This window comes from Mustela nivalis, assembly GCF_964662115.1.
Source record: "Mustela nivalis genome assembly, chromosome: 6".
Taxonomy (NCBI): domain Eukaryota; kingdom Metazoa; phylum Chordata; class Mammalia; order Carnivora; family Mustelidae; genus Mustela; species Mustela nivalis.
In genome coordinates this window covers 64582646-64590214 of record NC_139025.1, presented here as the reverse complement: position 1 = coordinate 64590214, position 7569 = coordinate 64582646, and the positions used below count along the sequence as shown (strand labels likewise).

The 7569-nt window shown below is 40.4% G+C and overlaps 1 long non-coding RNA gene across 1 annotated transcript; it reads right to left on the bottom strand.

Annotated features, from left to right (window-relative positions):
• Nucleotides 1-1855: 1855 nt before the first annotated feature.
• Nucleotides 1856-5686, bottom strand: LOC309867638. The gene is made up of 2 exons (XR_014313280.1): nt 3864-5686; nt 1856-3825 (listed from the first exon to the last, which is right to left on the bottom strand). It is a non-coding gene; the product is annotated as an uncharacterized lncRNA (long non-coding RNA).
• Between the last annotated feature and the right edge of the window lie 1883 nt (nt 5687-7569).

Here is a 7569-nt window from a genome sequence, read left to right as displayed (position 1 = left end):
TTTACAGTGTAAGAAAGTGGTCCAGTTTATTCTTTCACATGTTACAGTCCAGTTTTCCCAACACCATTTGTTGAAGAAACCGTTTTTTTTTCAAAAGTTTTTATTTTAATTCCAGTGAGTTAACATACAGTGTTATATTAGTTTCAGCTATACAATATAGTGAATTGACAGTTCTATAATTCACCTGTGCTCTATCACAACAAGGGCACTAGTTAATTCCCATCTCTATTTAACCCTGTCCCCACTCTCATCCCCTTTGGTAACTATCGGTTTGTTCTCTATAATTAAGAGTTTTCCTTGGTTTATTGCTCTCTCTCTCTCTTTTGATTTCTTTATTCCCTTTGCTCATTTGTTTCTTAAGTTCCACATATGAATGAAATCATATGGCATTTGACTTTCTCTAACTTATTTTGCTTAGCATTATACTTTCTAGCTCCATCCATGTTATTGCAAATGAGTCTTTTTCCCATTTTATATTCTTGCCTCCTTTGTGGAAGATTAATTGACCATATAATTGTGGGTTTATTTCTAGGCTTTCTATTCTGTTCTGTTGATCTATGTGTCTATTTTTGTGCCAGTACCATAATGTTTTACTACAGCTTTTGTAATATAACTTGAAGTCTGGCACTGCAGTATCTCTAGTTTTGTATTTCTTTTTTCTAAGATTATTTGGCTTTTCAAGGTTTTTTTGTGGTTGTACACAAATGTTAGAATTGTTTGTTTTAGTTGTGTTAAAAATGCCTTTGAGATTTTGATAGGGATTGCATTAAGTCTGTAGGTTGCTTTGAGTAGTATAAACATTTAATAATATTAACTCTTCTAATCCACTAGCATGGAATGTCTAATTTTTTGTATTGTCTTCAATTTTTTTTCTTTTTTTTTTTTTTAAAGATTTTATTTATTTGACAGAGAGAGATCACAAGTAGGCAGAGAGGCAGGAAGAGAGAGATAGGAGGAAGCAGGCCCCCCACTGAGCAGAGAGCCTAAAGCAGGACTTGATCCCAGAATCCTGAGATCATGACCTGAGCCAAAGGCAGAGGTTTAATCCACTGAGCCACCCAGGCTCCCCTTGTCTTCAATTTCTATCATCAACCTTTTATAATTTTCACAGTACAGGTCTTTTACCTTTTTTGTTAAGTTTGTTCCTAGGTATTTTATTATTTTTCGTCCAACTGTAGATGGGATTCTTCTTTTAATTTCTCTTAATGCTTCATTATTAGCATATAGAAATGCCAACAGTCTTTATTTATTTATTTAGTTAGTTAGTTAGTGAAAATAGGCTCCAGACCCAATATGGGGCTTGAACTCATGACTCTGAGATCAACAGTCACATGCTCTACAGACTGAGCCAGCCAGGTGCCCCAGAAAAGCAATGGATTTTTATACATTGATTTTTGTGTTCTGCAACCTTCCTGAATTCATGTATCAGTTCTTGTAGTTCCTTGGTGGAGTCTTTCAGGTTTTCTCTACATAGTGTCATTTCATCTGCTAACAGTGAAAGCTTTACTTCTTCCTTACCTATTTGGATGCTTTTTATTATTTTCTCTTTGATTGCTGTGGCTAGGACTTACAGTACTATGTTGTATAAAAGTGGTGAGAGTGAACAACCTTATCTTATTCCTGATCTTAGGGGAAAAGCTCAGTTTTTCCCCACTGAGTATATTAGCTGTGGATGTTTCACATAAGGCCTTTATTATGTTGTGGTGTGTTCCCTCCACACCTACTTTGTTGATTATCATGAATGGAGGTTGTATTTTGTCAGATGGTTTTCTATTTAAATGATCATATGATTTTTAATCCTTTCTTTTATTGATATGATGTATCATGTTGATTGATTTGAGACTATTGAAACTTCTGTTTCTAATTCTTGGTTTATTCTTTTAAAAGAAAGAATGCATATAAAGTTACACAAACTCCAGAAATTACACTTTTCTATGTCAGCCTATAGTGTTTCCCAAATTGATATTTAGAATCTCTTAGAGTCTTCAGACAGATCCTTAAGGGTCAAAGGATTTTCTACAGGATTTTTAAAATAAACTGTTCTTATTGGGATGATTGCCTTAAAATATTGAAATAAGCAGAATCTGACACATCAGAATAAGTTATATTCAGCTTATAACTAAGTATTGCCATGAGATTTCAAAGTGAATTTGCATTTACATTTGCCATTTCATATTACTGAGCTAAAGCACCATCAATGTGACAGTGTTTATAATTGGCTGATATTTGGTTCTTGTGTCCTAGTTAAATGATAGCAATGGCCAGCACCTGTTATTATACTTATGTTGTCTATGAAGGCAAAGTTTCTATTTCCTCGTGATAATATAAGTAGCATTTTCAATGATCAAGATTTTAGTTTTTTATGTTTTTAACAAATCAATACTTTGATTTCACATCATGAAAATGACATGCCACTGAGTAATGTACTATTTTGTAGAGGCTAATGGGAAATGAATAGAGGCAGACTAAATAATATAAATGATGTATTTGTACCAAGTGAAAACCAAATGCTTTCAGGACATTCTATACAAATAAAGATTTAATGGTAATTTGAATATTCTAAATTGAAAACAGAGTTGAAGCAATAATAATAAAATCTGATTTATGATCAATTTTGAAATGGTGTAAATGAGATACTAATTGCCTCTGTGAAACTCTGCATTCTCAAGCCTCATTCATGGCATAGTGAATGAGTGCTCAGACATAGTGCTGAGCCTGTTTGAAAAACCACAAGGCCTGTGATGCCTGTGTCAGACTTGTTTTGCTGTAGGAACGTGTCTGCCTTGTTTTGGGGTGAGAGGGCATTTCTGACTATACAGATTCTCTGTTAGTTCTTTTCTATCTTGCCAACAATTGTTGAAATACGAGCCAACATAGTCCCAAGCAGGTATAAAGTAAAACACTACGAGAGACCTAGTTCTGTCTTTATCTTCAACCGTCTGACTAAGAGCTCAGGACTGAAGCAAAACAAAACAAAACAAAACAAAATAATAATAAAAAATAATTTCTAAGAACTTAAAACTAATTTTGGTTATTCTTTTCTTGTTTCAAATTTCAGCAAAATTTAATTACACATTTAGTGCTTATTTCAGTTATATTGTTATACTAACTCCATGTTGAAATAAATAATACAGCTTCACAGAGTCATCAAGTCATATTGGCATTCAAGGATTTCTCACTAGCAGGGTAGTAATATGAGGTCTGATTTTCTTGAACTACCTTATTTTATAGACTGTCAGCACCCAACTACTGTATATTGTGTCCTTATTTCACAGATGTTAAAATAAGGGAAAAAATGTATGTTCCAGTTTCTGTATAATTTGGTTGTAAATAAAGGTTTGTTTTTCTTTTTCAGAACGTACTTATGTGAATTAGTATTCTCTGCAATTGTCACCACACAGAAACAGACCAAGTATAGAACTGAACAGAGGCTACATCTTTCCCCTATCAAACCCAATGATGGTGATTTAGTTTCAGACAAACACGTCATCTACTGCAATAAATTAATGTTAATTTGACTTGCACTAATTTGTAGTTTTATAGTTGGTTTGTAAATCTGCTTTAGTTTTAGAGTTTATAACAGCTATAAGAATAAGGAGTTTAGACTCAGTTTTATGTTTACACATATTTAAACAATAACAACAAAAAAGAATTTCAGCAATACTAGGGGTTTAGAGAGTATTTATTGCTTTATACGGGGTCAAACATATATCACCTGAGAAATTCTGTTCTGGCTCTTTAACAGCACATTGTTCAGTAGTGGCATGACATTTGGTAATTTAAAGCCATTATAAAGATTTCCCCCCCCCCCAAAAGATTTGATTTCTTGCCAAGATTCAACTTTTTGTTCTGTATATGTCAACTTTTTTTTTTTTTTTAGAATATAAAGTGTTTAAATGTGGTCATCCTGCAGTTTAGCCTGACTGAAGGAGCTTACAATTTGTAGAGACCTTAAGTTCATGACCCTTGAACTCTGACCATCCTTGCAACTATAGATTCCTGTAACCATGTAACTGTTAATAAACTGGTTATAAGGTTTCTAAAGAGAGCAAGAACATGAAAGGGTTTTGATACATTTCTTCAAATCATACAATTGAACATCAATTTACTATTTTTAATAGCTTTGAAATCAGAACTAGCTTATTAGACAAGCCATTAGAAGAAATATATAAAGGCATATTTTATTTGTAACGTAATTTAACTCAACAGCATATCCTTTTTCCCTAAATTTTTTTTTTTTTTTGAGGGGGAGAAGAACATAGTGTTTTTATTACTTTTCAAGAGCTGTGAAAGAAAAGGATTATAATAATAAACAAAGGGAGACATAGGTTTAGCAATAATCTCTGTAGGCTGTTTGTTCTCCATTTTTGTCTCAGCAGTACCAGAAATGTTCATATGGTTTCACACTACTTTCTTTTAGTACAACATAAAATTGGATACCAATTTAAAAACTTCTCAATATTACCGATCTTTCTCAGGTTTCTACTTCAAAATATTGCATCATATTTTCGGACAAAAAGGGTAGGACGACCACAGGCAGGAGAAAAAAGCAAAACTCCACTTTTTATATATAAATATGCCATATTCCTTATTAAGGATGCCATTTTAACACAACGCTGTCAAACTTATGCCCTTCGTTTTACTTCAATATATGGAGTATTGTAACCACAGTGTATCAGAGGCTTTCACCTTTAGCCGTCATTTCACAATACACAAGGCCGTGACTTGGGCAGTATGGTTTCTGCAGTAGTTAAAATAAAAATATTTAATACTAACATTCTGGCATTCCTGCAGGTAGGTCTGTCCTGAATGTTTGTGTCCTAACAGAGATAGGGTGCGGGAAAGTAAAAGGAAGTACAAGAATGATTCTCTGATTCAACTCTCGTAGTGTAATTCCTCGAATCTACCTTTCAGGTCAAACAGGTGCGCCTAACCGCGTTCTTCAGTGTTCCAGTGGGTTGGAGGCCTGCTCCAAGATGACTTAGGAGGAAAACACCTGTGAAGGGCGTGGCCACGCATCCGGGCTCCTCTGCACGCCTTTCCCTGTTCCCTGTGGCGCCTGCGCAGAATGGACTCAGGCCGGAGAAACGAGCAGGTGCTCCCTGAGCCCGGGGAGCCTGAAGTGTGGTGTTCGGTGTTCCGAAGGGAGTGGTTAGATTGGTGGCAGGCTGGTCGCTGGCCTTACAGCCCTATTGGAGGGCTGGTCGCTGAGTTTATTTCAACAAAGTCTTCTGGGACTGGCATAAGGCCACTCTGTCACGGGTGAAATATCGGTGACGTTACCTTCATACTTTGCTGGGAAGATACCGTGTTCGACCTCGCGCCCAGGTGGCTCAGTAAGTCAGCCGATTCACAAGCCCTTGGAGAGACCTCAGTCGCGCCAGTCCGTGCCCTCTTCGCACCACGGCGGCCTCACGGCCCCGTTGTCCCTCACTCGCCCGGCCCTCGAGGTGCTCCCCGTGCTACCCACTCCCGGCATGCTCCGCGGGCCTCGCGCGACGGCCACAGGACCCACAGTCCCAGGCCTGGGTCCCGCGAACAGCCTCTTACCCAAGGTGCTCCGGGCGCGGCGCTCATTTGCATGTCCCACCCGGCAGGAAAACGCGGCAGGTCAGTCGCGGCCTAGCCCGCGTGGCATCACGTTTGCGAGCCTCATGAGTAGCACCGTGCCACCGCAGTTCCCCAAACGTTGCGTGGTTCCCGGAGAGGCCCACACTTTGGTCACCCTAACTAAGAGAGCCGAGAATTTTCGAACCTTATATAGGTCGTGGGCGGAGGGAGTAGCGTGCTCGCTTCGGCAGCACATATACTAAAATTGGAACGATACAGAGAAGATTAGCATGGCCCCTGCGCAAGGATGACACGCAAATTCGTGAAGCGTTCCATATTTTTATCCGGTTTCCCGGTGAACTGCCGCTCTGCGGTTTAAGGACCAAAAATTGGTTTGGGAGAAGTTCTGGAGGGGTGTTATGACTTCAGTTAAGCTATTCACGTTAGTAGCCACTAGGACCGCAGACCTGCGAGGTTCTCCTGGTCTTCCAGGATATCCTCTGTCGTTGGACATGAGACTGGATCTTGACTGGCCCCTGGCATCTTCGTGGCCTCCCCGCAGGTTACTATTATTAAGTTACCTAGGCAATCCTGGACGTTTGTTCTCATTGGTTGAAATCTGTTTTGGGATTGGGCAATTAACTTTTTTAAGACAAATTTTCCGTCACAGAATCCTTCTGATTTAGGCAAACTAGCATTTCCGAGTGCTCCTTAGATGCCAGGTGAGAACAGGCATACAAAAGCGTTCTCGCAAGACTCGGGAAAGCAGGTGGGTTTGCCACGTGCAGCCAGTGGACTGAGCGCTGGAGCTCTAGGATTCACAGGCCGCCGCCGACCCGGATTTCAACCGGTATAACCGCTACTCCCTGGTAAAAGTCCCCGCTTTAACGCAGCTCGCACTGACACAGAGCGTTTACACTCAGGTCCGAAACGACTGAGGATTGTCACATGGTAAGCGCAGGAAATGTGCACTGATGTTGCTAACTTCCTTTAATAAGGATTAATTAATTTAGCAATTTAATAATTTAGAAGTGATTTTTTTTTTAAGATTCATGGACCATTTCCTGTGCTAGCGTTCTACTACCCAACAGAGGCAATATTCTTGGCGCCTCTAGAGTTATGGTGTTGAGGGAGAGAAGAACAAAAATTGCGTCGATCTCAGAATTATTAAACTCTAAGGAATCACAAGTTGACATTTTCTCATTTCCGAAATCTGTAGAAATGACACATAAATTTCCAGGTGCAACCCAACTGCGTTCACAAGCCACATTATGCTCAACAGAAACATTTTTCTACTAAAATAACACAATTTTACTATTTTTTTCACTTTGAGCGATACTGTTTCTTCCGCGAAGTGCGGCAGCTGACGGGGAAACCAGGTAAAATATGGAACGCTTCACGAATTTGCGTGTCATCCTTGCGCAGGGGCCATGCTAATCTTCTCTGTATCGTTCCAATTTTAGTATATGTGCTGCCGAAGCGAGCACGCTACTCCCTCCGCCCACGACCTATATAAAGTTCGAAAATTCTCGGCTCTCTTAGTTAGGGTGACCAAAGTGTGGGCCTCTCCGGGAACCACGCAACGTTTGGGGAACTGCGGTGGCACGGTGCTACTCATGAGGCTCGCAAACGTGATGCCACGCGGGCTAGGCCGCGACTGACCTGCCGCGTTTTCCTGCCGGGTGGGACATGCAAATGAGCGCCGCGCCCGGAGCACCTTGGGTAAGAGGCTGTACGCAGGACCCAGGCCTGGGACTGTGGGTCCTGTGGCCGTCGCGTGGAGTATGCCGGGAGCTGCGAGCCCGGCGGAAGCGTCAATTCTCGGGGCACCTCGAGGGCCGGGCGACCGAGGGACGGGGGGTCGTGAGGCGCCGTGGTGCGAAGAGGGCACATTTTAGAGCACTTTTTCCATGTAAACTATCCCGAGGAGTACTTAAGGGGGGGGGGGAGGAAGTAAAGTAATTACCCGCCATTTTCACACCTTGGAAAGGTAATTCCTTAATATCACCTAATAGTCAC